We start from the raw sequence: 19783 nt of genomic DNA, 5'->3' as shown, positions 1-19783 counted from the left end.
AATAAAAGAGCCAGTGACTCCATTTAAAGGAGTACCAGAATGTGGTTTTCAGGCACAAAGGCAGCACATAGGGTAGCTTAGAACGAGGGCCCGAAGGCACCCTTCTGGTGTCCTAACACCTAGTCCAGCTTTGATGATGTTCTCTAATAAACCACTGGATTATTTCAGATTAGTACAGTCATATCAACTTAGAATAAAACCATGGCAATTCTTGGAGAGCGCAAACGATGCTCAGGTTTTTTATATGGAAAGTTTATACAAGGCAAGTGATATGAATCCAAGTCATTGGTCTCAAATATGCTCAGTGTCGTCAAATATATAGAAAGATCCAAATTTATAAACTGGGAAGAGGAACTGCGATGTGCTAAATATGAGACAACTACATGATGTTAAAAAGTCCTCATAGTAGAACTGCATGGTGATCACGCTAATGTGGAATCTTGAGGTTATATTTCCCACCGTTTACACACAACCCACACATCAACCTAAACATGGCCTTTATGACGGGATTCCTGCCCACCTGGCTGGCCTCCGCTCCCTGCATGTGTCTTACGATTTTATGCCTAGTCTCCCGTTTCCCAAACATGCCACTCTGATCTCTGGGCCATTCTTTGATCGTGCTGTTCCCTCACCCTAAGAGCCTGCCCTGCTTGTTCATCTGGGTTTCACTCCCCCAACACGGCAAACCTCAGCTTTGAAAGATGCTTGAAAGCCATTTCTGAACACTGCTGGCAGATTCATAAGCAATGTCTCCTATGTTCCATATGCAATTTGTTTATACCTCCTCCAAAACAATGACCATAACATGCTATGTGATTTGTATGTCTTTTTATGTGATATTAGAGTCAAGGGCCATGGTATCACAGCAAGGCCTGTGCCTAGCACAGTGCCTGGTACACAGAAGACACTCAATATATATTTATTGACTTAATCCAAGTGTCTTGTTTATCCTTTTCTGATAAAGAGTCCTCTTGCCTCAACCTATCTCTTAGGGATAAAAATCACTTCAGCCTAAAGCAGCTGCTCAAGGCACAGGCAGTTCTATTTTGTAAGTGTTTTACTACACAAGGTTGAAAACTGCCTACAGCTTTCTCTCTTTTTTCATCATTTTGTCCTCTAGCATTTCTCATGGACAGGATGACATTGTCTATATTCCCTTATTAAGAACTAGTAGGTTTGGAGATTAGTGCCTTTCAGGGAACCCAGCAAAACTGTAGCTTTGTGGTTTTCCACCCTGGTTGCATGTTAGAGTCACCTGATGAGTTCTGAAAAACTACTAACCTTTGGACCCCACCCCAGAACAAACAGATCAGATGGCTCTGGGGCAGGGCCCAATGCATTCCGCCTGCTGGTGAGCACTTTGTCTTGATAGCAGAACTCTTCTTGCTGCTTAAGTGAGGGACCCTGGACTAGTGGCCAGGCCTCACCTCTCAGGCCCCACCCCAGACTTGCTGAACCAGATTCTACATTTTTAACAAGGTCTCAGTGATTTGCATATACATTAAAGTTTGAGAAGCACTGACTACGCCTCAATCTCTTTTAGATCTCAAGCTCCCACACTGTCCATCAGGGAGCAGATCATGCTTCTGGGTAGGTGATATGGTAGACGAGGTGGGAGAAACGGACCCCAGCCTCAGAGGCCATGTTAGCAACACGTGTAATTATCCTAATTGTCCCACATATTATGCAGTGATACCCCAATTTAAATTAGGACCTTTTGGGGTCACTGCCATGGTCTAGGGATCCATGTGCAGACCATATAAACATATGGATGTATTTGACAACATTTTTCCAAGTCTATACAGAAGCTACTGAGAATCATAAAATACAAGTGAACTCAGTAGCATTACCGAATCCTTGGGATGTTACCTAGTTTTTAAATCAATGAATCTTGAAAGTTTGACTGTTTCTAAGGTTGGAGGAATTTGATGAAGTTTTGGAATTGAAATGTAAAAAGTTTGGAACCTACTAGAGTTAAAATTTTAAGGGCTATCTGTCAAAGCCCTGTTATATCTGTGTGAACAGAAACAACATGAGGTTTCAACGTCCAGCTGGCTCTTTATAAAGCAGTGGATCTTTCTTACGTCTAGTAGGTGGCCCACATTCTGCTGGAGGATGTCGTGACAATATGAATTAGATTACTTGGGACCTTATTTCTTTCTCCTGGAATACCATTTTGATATTATAAAGTAAGTTAATTGAAGAGCATGATTTGATTTAACAAAATGTATTTTACAAATATCTTTTAAAGGGCTCCGTTTCCTTAGCAGCATAAGCCTGTAAATTCTGTCCAAGACACAAAGAACTAGGCCTTGTGGAAGACTTATCTGTATTCCTCTATTTTAGCTGTGTCCTAGCGCTAGTCTGAAGCTATCGCTGGTGTTTATCAAGGAGATCTAAAGAATAGTTGCAAATAAACACAATCATGGTCAAATGATGTTAGAGATCTGAAGGTCAGCAGTACCTGTATCTTGGATGACTAAAGACACCTCTTTTCCTAAATATCTTGCTATATTTAATTGGTCAGTACAATATTTCCCAGTCCTCATTTTTTGCTTCCGAGAAGCATTATTCCCCATCATGTATTTTGTAGTCTTTTTCCTTTTCACTGTCAAATTGCACAACCTCTTGGATGTCTTCCAAATTCCCTTGGGAGTTTATTTCATGCTTTAATACAGGATGGCCCATTTTAAGCAGTTCCCTTTGAAAGCGTTGAGCAGGGACTCTTTTAAATGGGTCACTCTGAGTTTGGGCCAAGAGCAGTTATTCAGTTTAATATCGTGGACATGTAGCTGAAGAGATCATTCGGAATGATCTCCAATGGTAATTGGAGTCCAGACACTCCAACGGTAATACTTGAAGCAGAATGGAAATATGTAAATAAAGTCAGAAATATCTAGCTCTACTCTAAATTTTTAGTCTATATTATTTCTCTTCCTTATTATAGATATATACGTATATACACGTATATTGAAGATATGTGTACTTTTTCTTACTAAGTTTACTCTGCTTTAGTAATTTAATGATTAAATTCATAAAATGCACAATTACATAAAGTGTTACACCACAGATAAGTCTAAATTGAAAGTTATGTATTGTTCAGCATTGGTTCAATGCTGACATGGCTGAACTGAAGCTAGTTATTTTGAACTGCAGTGGAAGATGACCAAGTCATCCCAGAGCAGAAAAAAAGAATATATAGTACTCAAGTTCAATTACTTTTCAATTTAACTCTCCTGCTACCACTCCAGCTAAAGTCACGGGCTTGAGCTAAAATGATAATGGAATTTTGGTGTTCCAGAAAGTATCTTCGTAATGGACTTTGGTTTTGTTATAATTCCTTCTGGTTATGGAACTTTATCTTATCTGTTTGTCTCCACAGATTCTATCATAATTTTTCTTAAACTTAACAAATTCATATTTTGAAAATCAAAGAAGTGTGGCCCACTTTGTTTCTTTCATGCATTTAAATAAGGTTTTCAAATAGATCGTTTTGTTCTTTCACTGGCGTAAGGAAACTGTGGAGTGCGTTCAATTTCATTTATGCTTAGCTTATATCCTTAAAAAAATTCATTTTATTGAAGTATAGTTGATTTACAATGTTGTGTTAATTTCTACTGTACAGCAAAGTGATTTATATATATATATATCTGAATATTGATACGTATATATTGACTATACTTCCCTGTGTTATACAGTAGAAACTTGTTGTTTATCCATTCTATATATAATAGCCTGCATCTGGATTAGCTTATATCTTAAAGAAAACTAGTTCAAACTTGGCCTATGATTCTTTGTATTTTCTTTTTTTTTAAGAGCGGGAGGCCTAGATTTTCTCTTTTTTCTACTGAGCGAGAAAGAACAGTATTTCTTTGTTTTCAATTAAGTTACTCTAGAACATTGGTTCTCAAACTTGAGCATGCAACAGAATCACCTGGAGATCTTATTACAAGACAGATACCTGGGACCAATAGCCCGAGTTTGAGAAGGTATGAGGTAGGGCCCAAGAATTTACATTCTTAACCAGTTCCCAGCTGATGCGGATGCTGCCCATCTGCGAGCTGCACTTTGAGACAGCCCATGGCTCATGAATGAACTTTCCAGACCCAGTGGGGCACAGAGCATGGGAACACAGAGGTGCTTTTTTTGTTTATCACCACCATTTTATTTGTATCAAATAAACATACCCTCTCCTTTCTCTCTGTGAGCACGATGATTATGCTAACTTTGGGCCTTCCCAATGTACTTTAGTCATGCTTTAATGTTAGGCAGAACTCTCTAGCCATATATGAAATCCACAGAGTGACTCAGGAAAAGAATGGTAAGCTGTTCAACTCCAATCATGTCTCCTTTGATTACAAATCCTCCATCGGTTCTCACTGACTAACAAATGAAGTTCAAATGCCTTGCTTCATATTCAAGGATCTGTATGAACTGGCCCCAGCCTAATATTCGTTCTTTCATCTATATCCACTCAACTGATGTTTGATGAGATCTGGTTCTTTGCCAGGAATTATCCAAGATACTCCCAGTTTATGTGTCATTTCTCCCTTTCACCCATTTTATGATGTAATGAAGTTAAATATTTTCGTTTGTTTTTGCTTTCCTTCACATATGCCTTTGCTTGTATTGTTACTAATACATTTTTTTTTGTAAATGTGGGAAATAACACCCATTTCAAATTATATAGTATGCTCTTGACTAATGCCTGTTTTCTATTTTCTCGTCACCTTTTCTTAATATTCTTAGTGCTTTACCTATAGTGTCATAGTAAAGTCATCTTCTAACTATTGCTTTAGTTTGACTTACTCATGTCTTGCCTCCTTAGCAGGTATCTCACTGATTTCCATATTTTTCACAAGGGTAGCAGTCTACCTTGAAGCTAGTAGATGCTTAATAAATATGTTGACTGTTACTGTCTTTATTATCAACGCTTAAAAGTATGAGAATGTTTTATGAAGATCTATTCAAAAGTGTGAAAAATATTTATTGCTGGGTTTTAAGATGCTTGCCAAAAAAGGACAATTTGGATTTAAGTTAGAATTAAGTATCACTGAATTTTGCTCAAAATTAGCTTTCATTAGCCATTTTCCAAGAAAATATAAACCATTTCCAGGTTATTGGAATGACAGTGGAGAAAGAGAGCTGAGAGTGTGCTCAGTGGAGTGGAGAGAATTGTATGTGACAGACAGTCCACCTGGCCTCATTCTGCAGCTGACTAAATCATGGAAACTGGCCTAAGTGTGTTTGTCAAAATGGTTACCCAAGGAAAACGGTGAAGGTCATAGTTTTAAACACCATGCTGTCAATATCAATGCCTCCTTTATCCAGCAGCAATGAACTACAATGGCAAGAACCCGAAGACCGAGTCAGAAGAGGCTGGCCTAGTCCTGCCTCTGGTAGCTGTATAAATTTAGGCAGTCCTGAACAGCTCTGAGAATTGACTTTATTGAGTTGTCAAATGAAGAATTTTGCTTAGTGATCCACATAATTTCCAGCTCAAATCTCCAATTCTATGATTGTTCTTGCAAGACTAATACTACCAATAGGTGGAATCTGCATTTGCTCTTGCAGTGTCCTTTTAAGAGAAGGTCTGTGCAAATCTCTGATCACTGCCCATTCCCACATTTACAGAAATTATCTAGTTAGAGTGCGGTTCTCATTCAGGAGCAGTTTTCCCTCAGAGACATCTGGCCATGTCCAGAGATTTTTTTAGTTGCAACAACTGGAAGGTTTGGGGTGCTACTGGCATCTAGCGGGTAGAGGTCAGGGCTGCTGCTAACATTCTACAGTGCAAAGAACAGTATCCCCCTCCCCAACAAAGAATTATTCAACCCGAAATGTCAAGGGTACCAAGGTTAAGAATCCCTGATCTAGATAGTAAGCTAGATAATAACTTCTCTGTAAGAAGTTATTTCCTTGGCATCTATAATAGTTTTGGGCACTGAGTAAGAGCTCAGTGTATGCTTGTTAGAAAAAAATATTTTTAAAGTTTCTGATATTCCCAGTTCATTAATCATTCCTTTGAGTTAAGATTTTGAAGAAAGATCACGCTAAAAATGCATCTATGACTCATGATGAGTGACAGAGAGACTGATTTCTTACACTGAGTGTCCAGTCGTTTATTAGGACATATCCAGCTTTGTGGGGAGACAAAGAGTCAAGAAAGGAAACAAGAGACATGAAGTGCCGTTCATTACGGTCATACCACACAGAGCGTCACGGAAAATCCAGCCTGGGGGCTGAAGGTTTTCCATCATCTTTTCAAGATGTGCAAGCTATATTTAATTTTTGAAAAATTATTATAATAATCAATTATAATAATTATATAATAATTATAATATTGGTAATTTATTATAATGGTTATAATAATAACCAATGGTTATTGGTTATTTATTATAATAATTATTACAATGGTTATTTTTGAAGTTTAATTACTAATCTATTGATACTAAGGGTAAAATAAGAATGAAGTCACCGAAAAGTCCATAAGCAACTTCAAAGAGGATATCCAGTTGATATTCCAACCTACAGAGGAATTGACAGGGTCTACATTTCATAAACAATTCTTTAAGACATAAATCTATATGACAGTTCTCCAAAGCCCAAATTATTACCTACAGTTACAGAATACCAAAACAAGCATTAGAATACATTTGGTGTGAAGGCCCGGATAAGTTAACTTGCGAGGCTCTTTCAGTTACACGCTCAATACCTCTAATTACTCCAAAATGAGTGTGGATTTCACTACACAACAAGCATTCTTTTCCTGACTAGATTCCTAGAGGCAGAAATGGGAGAGAAAAAGAGAAGTTCCAAACTGTCTTCTGACATTCTCTATACACTTTGTAAATACTTATGCAAATTATTTGCCAATCTACCAGATCTTAGCAAAACTTTTTGACGTGAAAATTTTGTAATTGTTTTTCAAAATTAGGTCATTAAAGTCTTTCTAAACACCTCTTGGCCTCTTTAAATCTCTGAAAGAAGTTATGTTTTCAGTTTTCAAAGCTACTTGACTACATATATTTTTATCTAAATGTTTATACTTTAAAAGTATGTCAAGTCCAACCAACCACATAACTTTCATTATTTTGATGTTACATGAGCTACACCCCCCCAGATTTTATTATTTTGAGGGATTAGAATCAGACACCTTGGGATGGGAAGAATTCTGTTGTCAGTCTCTCAGTGCCTCATTTCCCTCCCTGCTGGATTAGAGAATTCTGCAGGCTGACTCCATCTAAGGCGTCTGAGATGGGAACAGTAGCTGTTCTTAGTTTAGGATCTTCCTAAATGAAGGAGCTATGTAAATGCCTGTTAACAATGGGATAATCCATATGGCTTAGACATCAGTCTTCCTGGTGTCTCAGTGATTTGTATGTTCTCTTGGAATTGTCCCAACTAAGTGCTTTACAAATTTGAGGTTCCCAGGATTGAAGTTTAGGAGGAAGAAGCCAGAGAGGAAGGGAAAGATAAGGTACGAAATATATTCTAATCATTATAAATGAGCACACTTACACAGTTAGAGTGTGTGTAATAAGTGTGTGTGTGTGTGTGTGTGTGTGTGTGTGTATGTGTGTGTAGACATACATATACACATACCAAGCTGCTCTTGCACCCGCTACTGTGGAATCCCTGTTACATTAGGACAGCAAGTGTGAACTTCCCTGGACTCTTCAATTTCTTAAGGACTCGCTTAATCCAGCAGATACAACACTGAGTGCACACGCACTCACTTGCCAACTGCTGCAGGGGTGTCTCCTCCGACAGCGCTTCAAGGCGCGCAGGGTGGGGCGGGATTAGACAGCCAAGGTCTCCCACAGGGTGAGAGGCAGTGGGAGGCAGATCACCAACTAGCCGAGCAGACTAGATAACTGGGGGGAACAGGGCTAATATTTATTAATTTTTTTTTAACATGCGAGATTTGCAGTGTTCACTCATTCCATAAAACATGGCAGAGTGATGAGAGGTGAGTGGTGGTGGTGGGGATGGGGGCAGTGCCAGTTTAGACCAGTGTTTCCGAAAGGTGACATTTGAGCTGAGAAGTGAGCGTGAAGATCTGAGTCAAGAGTATCCCCAACAGCTCGAGGGTCACTGGGTGGGAGGCGAGTGACAGAAAACCAGGGTGACTGCAGCTCAGGTAGGGGCAGAAGAGTATGAAGCAAGGCCAGCAATCTCAGGAGGGCCCTCAATGTCACGTTAAGAAACACGGAATTTCTTTTCTCTTTTGTCTTAGGTGTGATGAGAAGTCACTGAAGGGTGGCCAAGCTAATGTCTGCTACAATCGCACTGACGCTGGCGTGGAGAATGTCTGACGGGGGGATGAGAGCTAGGAGAGGAGGCCAGCGAGGATACCTCTTCCGTGATCCCGAGAGAAGACGGCACTGCAGGCCATGGCGGGAGCAGTGAAGAAGGAAGCTGTGTGGGCAGGTTCCAAATACGTTTTGGAGGCACTTCAGTCAAGACTTGCTGCTCATAAACTGGACGTTTGGAGTGAGAGGAAAAGATGAACCAGGTTTTGAGGCTGAACACCCGGGGTGGATGGTGATTCAGCTCACATGGTACATACTCAGGGAAACTCCCTCGCTCCAAACACGCCTTCCCCAATTCTCCCTGTTAATAATCATTTCTCGAGATCCTATTCTAACTCTACCCCTATTAGGTAGCCTTCCTCGGTTCCTCATGTCATTTTACAACTCTGTGACAGTAAGCGCCATGCTTTGAAATGCTGGATGACTTTTTAAGTATGAAACTCAATTGTTCTTCTAGACACTTGAGGGCAGGAACTGTTCCCGTATCATTTTTGCATCCTCAACATCAACATGCTCAGGGTCTCACATATAGTCACTGGAACTGAAATTCCAGTGTCCCCAGGACAGTCCCAGTTTTAGGCCTAATCATTATTAGTTAGGTGCTTTACTCTCAAAACCGTGTTGGTTTGAATGATAAATTATATGGTCATCCTACCTATGGTAGATGCCCAATACTACCTAATTATTCTAAGACTCAAGGCCTATGTATATGAATGCAACACAAAGAGGAAAAATTGGGGCTCAATTTTAGACTCTGCCAGAGTCCAAAAGAATGAATTTTCTGATAAAGAATCCAACCAAAAAGCAAAGACACTTAGTACTGCCGAAATGTGATCTCTGTCTGCCTACAAAGAGGAAGTGGAATGCAAAACGAGCTGCAGATATTCGAAGACCTTCGGGCCTCAAGCATCTTGCTATTTTAGGTAAACGTGCATTTTTGGTATTGTAATTCTGTGATTTTCCATTGACATATGAAGTTGCAAAGATGGAAGAAGGGATTTCCAGATTGTACAGTATGTGTTAGAGTCGTTCTCACCTCTATTTTTAAATTAAGCAGCAATAGGAAGGGTTTGAAATGAAACTCCCTGATACTGTCAACAGGATTACTGTCATAAACATTTGATCAAATATTCTCAAGGCAAAGGACCTATAACCAGGTTTATTCCTTGTCAAAACATTTGTTTGCCCTCTCGTGGACATAACCCTAATCACTTTCTCATCTCCTGCATTTTATGCCTGAGTGGCCGTCTTCTTCACAACTTGGACCAAGAGCGCCTTGGGCAAGATTCTTCTATCCTGGGTAGAATGCAGCCCTGCACTCATGCAGGTGCTTACCCAATCAACTGTAATAAGAAGAACCCATGATTTTGTGCATCATAAAGTTGTCATCCAGGGGCCTGAGGAAACCCTTTTGTGATCCACGATTCAGAGTTACGTGCATTTGTCTCCCAGTAGATGTTTGATATTTTCTCATCAGTAATATATTTTTCTCAGTATTTTGATAGATTGCCCAGGGAGATTTAATTCCTAATTTCATCTTTTCTGGCCTCTGCAGGAAGCTGTATACTGTAGTCATTTCTTTTCTGTTTACTTTGCCTGTGTTTTTTGGAATAGTTTCAGTGTTTCATTTCATATCATAGGGTCACTAGAGAATGGCGCGAGAACATGTGAGGACAGCTGAGTTCCTCCCCTTCCTTTCTGTACAGCGCTTTACTGGCAAGAAGAACCCTGCAGATTCCACATGTGGAGGTGCCCCGTCCACAGCCACAGCCACAGCCCATGTCCCGCGGCCCTTTCACCCTTAACACCAAAGCTTTCGATGGCAAGTCACATGAGAAGATTACCTCCAACTCTCCAAAGTAACCATGCTTTACAGCCTCAGAATCTATTATTTTTTCTTTTTTTTGTCTTTTCTTGAAGTATAGTTGAGGTACAATATTAAATAAGTTACAGGTGTACAGTACAGTGATTCACAATTTTAATGGTTATATTCCATTTATAGTTATTATAAAATATTGGCTATAGAATCTATTATCTTTTTAATTTAAAAAAGCTAAAATTTTAAATATGAATAAGAAAGCATTACTTTGCAAATCATATCAGTAACATATAGTATAACATTTAATTGTCTTAATAAAACCTCACGAGAATTAAGGAAATCCCAATATTAAGGTACATTCAAAAGAAACAGATGTTTATCACCTGTTTATAATTTACTGTGTGAGAACCTATGATGATTGCCTTACTCGTACTATGTCATTTAATCTTCACAACAAGAGAAACACACTCTATTGCTATCTGCATTTCACAAATGGGGAACCAGCTGAAGTCCCCTGTGCCAGGTCCTGCAGGTAGGAAGGGTCTATCTTCTTCTTCTTTTATTTATTTATTTATTTATTTATTTTTTTGCGGTACGCGGGCCTCTCACTGTTGTGGCCTCTCCCGTTGCGGAGCACGGGCTCTGGACGCGCAGGCTCAGCGGCCATGGCTCACGGGCCCAACCGCTCCGCGGCATGTGGGATCCTCCCGTACCGGGACACGAACCCGTGTCCCCCGCATCGGCAGGCGGACTCTCAACCGCTGCGCCACCAGGGAAGCCCAGGCCTATCTTCTGAATTACTGCATGAAAATGGAACTTTGAACTTAATGAGGTCATGTTTGGGATTCTCTGCCCTCAGACATCCCTGACTTCAGTACTCTTTCCATTGTACCAATGGAATGTGCTAGCATTCTAACTGTATCTTTTAAATTACCTTGTGCTCTAAGAAGTAGCTCTTTGTTATACCACATTTAAGGGACTGTTCTTCCATAGCTTATGCTCTCTGCCACTGAGGTGCCACTTTACTGTGCACGGACTATTCCAAATAGGCAAGGGTGGTGTGTCCCTTCCCCACTGCTGTGGACACTGGTTGTATGATGCATAAAAGTACTTAGTCTAAATAACTGCCCTGGTAGATCCACCCTAGACCAGATCCTGCTTGGGGAACCCCGTGGAGGCAGTTGAGTGCCTGGGCTCACTCGGATCGTGAATCACTGTGGAGATCTCACTAAGTGCCGACATGTTCAACCTTCCAGCCCCTCGTCCGAGATAACTACGTGTGGCGTCTGCAGGCAGAGTAAGTTGCCAGCCAGTCTCTGGCCCCACGAGGGCATCTCCAGAGCACTGTTCGCAGGAGCTGGGATGTTCCACAGGCTGGGTGAGAAGCAGGAGGCCGCTGACGTGGAGAGCTCTGAAGCCCACATTCTGACCCCGCCGCCCTTCATGGATTGAGCGTCCTCATTCGCACTGTGGGGGTGACGGGGAGGGCCCTCAGCTCATGGGGGGCGTCTGAGCACACTGCTCCTTTGGGACTTGGCCTGTCAGGATGCTTTTGTGACCCTGGCCACATTAATTTAGCATTATTGGACAGGAATGAAGAAAACCTGGTTGAAGTTTATACACAATTCACTATTTCTTTGGCTTTTATCAATTCCCTGTCATACAGAATATTCAAATTTTTATGAAGAGACAAATCAATATGAACATATCAGAAAAAGTAGCAGGAGTTTAATAAAGAGAAGGAAACACTTCTAGCTAATTTCAGATCTGCTATCCTTGGCAAGCTGCCCAGAATTTTTACTTCTTTTATTTATAAAATAATTTAAACATCTTTGTACTTTTAAAAGTAAATTTTGTATCTTAACGATGGAGAGGAAAGAACATCTTGAAGCTGGCTGATGGTGGGTTCCTGGCACATGGCAGACAGCCCAACTACTGGTCACAGCGCAGAGCTCACAAGAACATGTCTGTTAGCATAGCCTGCTGCCCCCTGAGGCGTTAACACCGCCTTCCTCACGGACGACTTAAGAATATAAATTTCTGGATTTTTGGCAAAGAGCTAATATTTTTCATTAGCTGGAATGCTAATTTATTCAACATGATGACTAGAAAATGTACTTAAACTGTTAGGTACTAGAGATATTAATCTTGTATCTCACTTAATCCCCCAAACCACATGGTGCTGTAAATACTGTTGTCATACCATTTTTTTCCTGTTACAGAGAAGGAAACCGAGAGTCAAAGAGATCCAGTGATTTGTCAAAGTTACCAGCTAGAATTCCAAGCCCACCCTTTTTTCATTGGACTATAAGATCTCTCTTTTCCTCTGCTCACTCTCTGATTATATTATTTCAGCAAGGTAAACATGAAGTGAGCTTATATTGTTAGAAAAAAAGAGGGCAGAATTGGGAATGTCGTCTGGCTGGCACAGCTGGTGTGAGCGGTGACGGCGTCAAGTCCATCAGAAACCTCCACGGGGGGACGGAGAGAACCGGAGGCCCCATTAAGCCTTTCAGTGCAGAGTCATCAAGCCCTCGCCCTGTGAGAGGCACAGCCCCTGCCTCACCAGGAAGGCAGAGTGACAAAGACCTCGGCCTGCCTGCTTCACCACCTACAGGCTGCCACCTGTGTAACCTGCCTCTGTCCACAGTCCCTCCTGGGCAAGGTAAGGATCACACCTCCCTCTCCTAGTGTGACTGTGGGGATTAAGGAGGAAACTGTGTAAAACACTTTGCCCAGGACCTGGCAAGAGCAGGTGTCCAGTGAACATCAGCACAGTAGTTCTCGGAATGAGCCAGGCAGGAAGGACACTAGTAACTAGAAGAGGAACGACAGACAGCATGAGGAAAACCCAGACAAGCAGCTGTGGGGGCTTCTGAGCGGGGGGATAGCAAACAGCTGACATGAGGCACACTGTCTGCCAGGTGCTGCTTGAGGGCTTCAGATGCCTGGACCCACTGAAGCCTCACAACCCAGGACAACGAGGCACACGAACTCACTCGCGCACAACCACAGGCAGCCAGTGAGCGGCCAGGCAGGGGCCAGGTCTGGGCTGCCTCGTCCCCTGAACCAGCGGGCGTGCCCAGCACCCACACCGCTTCTCCAGACCCGGAGGCCACTGGTTGGTTTCTGCAGGTGACTGGCACTCCCTGGACAACTTAAGGAGTGGACCGCATCTGGGAACTTGAACTTACAGAGTCTCACATCTTCCAGGTTTCATATACGTAACCCTCACCTTTCCAAGTTAACTGGCAGCTCCTGGATTCTAACACTGCACGTGACACCTAGTGGATTGGAGGCACAATGAAGACACTCCAAAAACATGTGAAGATTAGGGTGAAAAGCCAGCTAGAAGCACCCCTGCAAGGAAGGCAGTGTCTGCTGTTTGCTGGGAAACAGCCCCGTGGGCTGCCATAGTCAGAAATGAGGCTGCTTTGGGGAAAGCAAGAACAGCCACAGAAACAAGAAAATACCCCAGGTAACACAGTAGCTGTTGACCAAAGGTCCCAACCTGCATCTTCCCGGTGCGGGGAATGGCCATTGCCAGCCACTGGTACTCTCATGATGGGATAAGAATCCCCAACACACACACACAATCAATACCTAAATGTGTAACTGCATATACTTATGTAGAAGGAGAGACAGAGATACATATATAGATGCGAACAGCTTACTTTTATTCTATCTGAATATAGTTACATGGTTGAGCCTGACTCGTCTGCTCATCCTGGTAATTGTTCAAGCACTGTAAGATATGTGTACCACACATTTTAAAGCATTTTCTTTAAAGCATGTTAAAGAAAATGCTTTAAAATGCTAATAGCTTTATTAGTCTTTTGATAGTCTTAATAATATAATGGTTTTAGCAATAGCCTTTATGAATCTATCATCTTAATTAAAGAGGGACTTTATTTTTCATCCAGATCATTTTCAAGTTTCATAATGTATGAAGGATTGGTCCTATCTCGATTTGGTAAGCCATTATTTACGTCTGCTGGTTAGCAGAAAATGTGATTAACTATGCATTGCATATAAAAATATGAAAAATGTTAATAGTGTAATATGTTTTGGGGCTTGAATAATATTTTATTAAAGACAATACAGATTTTGATTAAAAAACCCCCAAATCCCTTAAATGTTAATAATACTTTTCAAATGTAACAAATCTTGAGAAAGTTTTTTGCCTATCCTGAATTATAAAAAGGAGTTGAATCCTCCTTCTGTCAAATAGTACTTAGATTTCCCTGGGGAATTTGTATACTCCCTTAAATTCAGAGAAGCTCAACATATCAATTTTGTTATTGTATATCTATCAAAATGTTAAATATATTTATTAGGTGGAGGAAAAAAAAAAGACCTGTTCTCTGGATTACTATGGCATTTGTGATATTGTAAATGATCGAGAAAAGGAAAGATGAATCGAATATTTTAACGACTGCCCCAAATGGTTAAAGACTCTGCAGCACGTCATACCTTTTCTCCAATGGAGTGTGTGTTGCTTCTGGCAGAGAAATGTATATGAATGACTAATCTAAAACGACAAATATTATGTTCCTGTAGGTACTATTTGTCCACATAAGAGAACTCGGAACTTTCAAACTGGAAAAAACTGAAATGGAAAAAAAAACAAAACCTGCTCTTAAAATGTTCCCATATGCTCTAGATAAGAACAGTTAATGAATAATGAAGGAAGTGGTGTCTTGGAGTGAGACTGGTTCATTGTTCTCCTGAAAAGCATTTTAGACTAATTCTCCTATGATTCCATGACTAAATGGATTTATAATGCACCACTTTAATGTTAATAATCTACTCGCCCAAATCAAGCAAACAGCAAGACAAAGATTGAATCATTTTGTGATTAAAGAAAAAAATCAACACTGGTCATATGAGCCAATCTTTAACAAACATTAATTCTCCACATTGTTCCTTCTGCCCCCAAGATTTTGGGGGACTAGGCAGAAATTTGTTCCTTTAGATGTCTTGTAATTTTGCTGATAATTTTTCTCCATAAAAATAGCTCTACTCAGAAAATGAAACTGTTCATCTAAAAAAGATCAACTATACATTATAATTAATTATCAAATATATCAATTTAATAGTGGTATGGGTTAGGAATGATTAGCAGTGAGTTGATTAAGTTAAGTTGATTAAGTTAAGACTACAAAATAGATTTAAGTTTGGGGCTCAAATTCATTTAGCTAAATTGAAAGTATTGTAGCAGTCTTGGTGCATTTAGACCCCACAACACATGATATTACACTTTTTTAAAAGCTGTAATATTTGTATTATTTTAGAAGACTACACAACTTAGAAGTGTCAGCAAAAAAAAAAAAAAAAAGCAATAATGATCCTGTACTTGTCTGGGGAAAATTTTAAGGGTTCCACTGGGGACAAAGGAGTTCATTTATTGGATCAGAAATAGTTATCGAAGTCCTACTATGAGCCGAGCACTATTTATAATATCGTTATTAATGATGTCCACATGGAAGTCTGGACAGCGAAACCAAGTGAGCTCTCAGGGTGTCTAGGTCCTCTTTTCTGCAAAGAGCTTGCCAGGCAGAGGGAGAGGCAGCAGAACTTCTCCCCTCCGCCGGGGGTGGGGTGTGGGGCACGTCCTGAGTGCTAAGCTAGGGGCCAGGGAGGGAAGGCGAGAGTCGGAAGGACACGCGTGCCTCGCTCAGCTCAGGGCCTGACTTAAGTCCAGGCTTGACCCATGAGGTGCTGTCATTCTTACTTAGGGTAGAGGGGTGAGGGTGGAACGCTCCTCGGACCCGAAACTAGGAGGAGACGCAGACAGCGCTCCTGGACGGGGGAAGGGCCGGGCGGAAGGGCCCAACGCAGGAAGCACACATCCCACGGAGCCTTCAGGTACATGATTTCTCTCCTGAACAGGCTTCCTTTCTCACTTGCTGTTTATTCTTCTCACTCCCACCTCTTTTTCCTCTAGGCTCTGTGTTGCTTTTCCCCAATTCCCCCTCAACACTCTAGGAAATATTTTATTAACAACTGGAGGGTGCAGCTAGTGACCGAAACTTCATTGCCAGGACCTGGGGAGTCTTGCTTATGGGCCTACTTAGAACCTATTTGTCCAAGGACAATTAGTAGCGCATAGCTATATTTTTCTTCCCTCTCTTTGTTTGCCAAGTGCTATTTAAATAATGGATACCCAGCCAGAAAAAAAAGATGCCTTGAAGAGTAACACCATGATGTCCTTCCCAGATGTTTGCCTTTAGGATGAGAAATGAGTTACACAGAAACAAGATGGGGAATTGCTGGCTAGATACCAATACAGTAAGGGACACATGCTGTGGGAGTGATCGATGGTTCAAAAATCAAATATGTCAGCAATCGATGATGCTATTAAAGAGACTACCGTAAAATGTCCATGTGGGGACAGAGAAGTATTTGAAAAATTCAGAAATTAATCTGCAACCTCAGGCAATGTCTGGAGCTCTGCCTCCCATCGTGGTCAGCATTCCTTAAAATCACAAATTAAAAAACAAATAGTTAATTTGATGTAAAAGTTGAAAAATATGACCTCTGAGGAAAGGTTAAAGGAATTGGGGTTATTTGGGCCAGGTAAAGCACAACTGCAGGACTGACTTAATAATGTCAAAATACTTGAAATCAACTGTTCTTCAAGCATTCAGATGTCTGAAGCGGACACAGCAGAGTGAAAGTGCAGTAAGATACTTCAGTTTAACTTTAATAAGGAACTTCCTGGAAGGAATCTAAATCTCTTACTGCAATTTAACTTAACATTACAAGGTTAATTAAACACAAACAGACTACCAAGGAAAGCTGTGGAATCTTGGCTCTTAGATCGAAAACCACGTATCCTAACTGGTTTAGGTTTACTTCTGTCTGGAATTAAGAGACTGGATTGAATAACTCCCCAAGTCTGCTTACAGTATATTATATAACTGGTCTTATAGCTTTCTGATTTCTTCTGTGCATGGGCGAGGCACTGATCCACATGAACACTAGGGGTGAAGGAAAAGTACAGCGAGCCCTACATACAAAGTGAATCTTGAGTTTTTGTACTTGGCATAAGAAAGGAGAAGTGTTATTTTTACATTGACTCCTTTCCTGAACACTATTAAGGAGAGCTCTAGTTTGAAACAATATTTTATTACAGCACTACAAGATAGTCCCAAACCATTAGCATACTGAGTCCACTGAACTACTTATCAATACTACATTCAACGTAGTCTGTTTTGAGCAAAGAAAGGGCTTAAGTAGAGCTTGACAACTAACCGCCACCAACGCTTATTTTTAGCCTTATTAGGAATCTGACATTAAAAAAAAAACCCAAACCACACACTTTTATTATATATGGTTAAAAAAAAAAGAACAAAAAAACAGCCCATTTTTTCACAGTATTACAGTGGTTTAATACATTGCTCTCATGTGCTGCAATATTCAAAAAAGGATAATTTGTGGAAAAAATGGCTATAACTGCTAAACATTTAATGAATTATGGTGTAATTCTAAATAATTATTCTTCGTCTTTTTTCTTCTGTCAAAGTGGGCAAAATCATTTCTTTTTATTGCTTTTCTCTCCCTATTTTTTAAAGAAAGAAACAAACCAGGGTGACATCCATTCCATTTTAAGCTAATGCTTCTATCATTTCATATCTGAATGGGGCTGACATCATCAGCTCCTTCGTGTCCCAAAAGATACTTAGCTCTAGTCCACTGTTAGATACTTTATGCATTACATGAAATAAGATATCTCCAGATTTTGAAAATATTTATTTTAAAAACAGCAATCAAATTGTGTGTAATCACATTTTCTGCCTGGCTTTGAAAGCTACATTATTCAATATGCCAGTGGTCCTTTCCATCATGGCGACATATTAGCAATTCATGCTGCTCTAATACATCTGACTTCCTTGATGTACAGCACTCCCTACAGACCCAGAGAAACATTCCTCCTTCAGTTCCGTGTGTCCTGCGCAGTACCTACCGAAGTGATGGTTGTCAAAACAGTTGTACAGTGGCCTTTGAGTGCAAGGTGTGCCATGACTGAAAGCTTCAAATGACAATAAATCTGAGTATATACATTATGCTTGCTTTTGTTGCCTGGAAAAACTAAGGCATTCGGGAAATAAACCCCCCAATTTTATTGCCTTTTAGCATTTTTTTCCATTTTAAACTCCAGAACTGGAAATTTGAAGCATTCAAAGAAATTGAAATCTCCTTTGTTGCATTTTTCATTGTAAATTTTCTATACTGTGTCATTAGGAACCACACTCTACAAAAAGCCCAGGTTCTAAATGAATCCTTTCTGTGAGGCCATTCTAAAACTTTGCACGGTTTTTCTTTGTATGAAAGAGCTTCTGTTGCCTGCACAAAGAACAAGCGATCACCGCATATATCGGCCAGGCAGGAGCCTTCGATGACTTTATACAAGGTTGCATTTTGCCTTTTACCAGTCCATGGTGAAACCCAGCAGTGAATGTGCCAGGGTGGAGAGGAAAAGGAGAGGCTCTTGATTTCAGTTTGTACGAATCAAAAGATTGTTCTTAAACCATGAATACTTAATATGAACATTTTCTTATTTTACCCTTCTCCCAAAATAGCTCTGTAGTTTCTTTTTAACAACATGAAAACAACATCACTTTCTTCTTAATGGCAGAATAATATTTTCCACTCAAAAGAAATGTTCTGTCCAACAGGTTCAAACATCTTAATAACTGATTAGGTTTTGGGGTGGGGGGACAGGTAAAACACTGAGAATCTTGTCCAAGTGATGGTGGGAAAAATGACTAAGTAACTAAAGTGACAAGTTGAGAGAGTCGTGACTCTGGATCATAGTTGTGTGGTCGATAGAGAATGAATCATAGGAAAATGCCAGCCCTGGAAAGGGCCTCAGAGATCAACTAGTTTTGTGGTTTTACGTCTTCTTTGGGGGCAGAATCCTATGTTCAAGGGAATTTTTACAAGAAATGTGAACGAGTGAGATGAAATCAGCGCAACACCGCTCTGGCTGATTCCTGGCTTCCCCGGGCTCCGCCTGATCTAGTCCAACCCCACTGGTTACAGACAGGGTGCAGCGAATTGTCCACGGTTAACAAACTTATCCCAGGCAGGGCCTGGCCTTCCAGACTCTCATTCCAGTGCTCTTCTAACCAGATTCCACTCTTGGAAAAGCACAGGCGGTCAATTATCCACTATCAAAATAACTCAGGAATTTTGAGAGAAATGGAACTCTTGCATATTGGGTCGTGAGTGGCTGTTTAACTTGGACCTAGAGAATCAGAACTAGTTGGCACTTGTTCAACAGTATATACTAATAGAAATTCGACACTGTTTTATAGCCTGGTCTTGGAAAATATGGACTTTAAGACAATGGAATCTGTTTTCAAGTGCCAGAAACCTTACTTTTTGCAGGAGTCCTGACTGACTACTGACACATAAAATGGCACAGGCAAGAATGTACAAAAAGGAAGTGGTGGGAGATTTGGGAAGGAAAAACTGTCACCCTGTGTATGTTTCACCCTTGTATATGTTTATGGCAAGTTTCAGAAGGCAATCTAGATTTTCTACCCTGGTGACCTCTTTATCAGAAAGGGATTCCCACTGAATATATCTAGCACCTACTGTGTGACAGGCACTACTTTACAGATATTAACTACGTTAATGC

General features: G+C 40.6%; 1 protein-coding gene across 2 annotated transcripts in view; it reads right to left on the bottom strand.

The window, feature by feature from the left end:
* The window catches only part of TOX (thymocyte selection associated high mobility group box), a 298253-nt gene that overhangs the window by 108484 nt on the left and 169986 nt on the right, over window positions 1-19783 (bottom strand). The window lies entirely within an intron of this gene.

The sequence above is a fragment of the Aethalodelphis obliquidens genome, unplaced genomic scaffold (assembly GCF_003676395.1).
Source record: "Aethalodelphis obliquidens isolate GAN/ISIS:26980383/991018 unplaced genomic scaffold, ASM367639v1 scaffold33, whole genome shotgun sequence".
Lineage (NCBI taxonomy): Eukaryota > Metazoa > Chordata > Mammalia > Artiodactyla > Delphinidae > Aethalodelphis > Aethalodelphis obliquidens.
The sequence above is the reverse complement of the archived record's forward strand: the minus strand, read 5'-3'. Positions and strand labels throughout refer to the sequence as shown.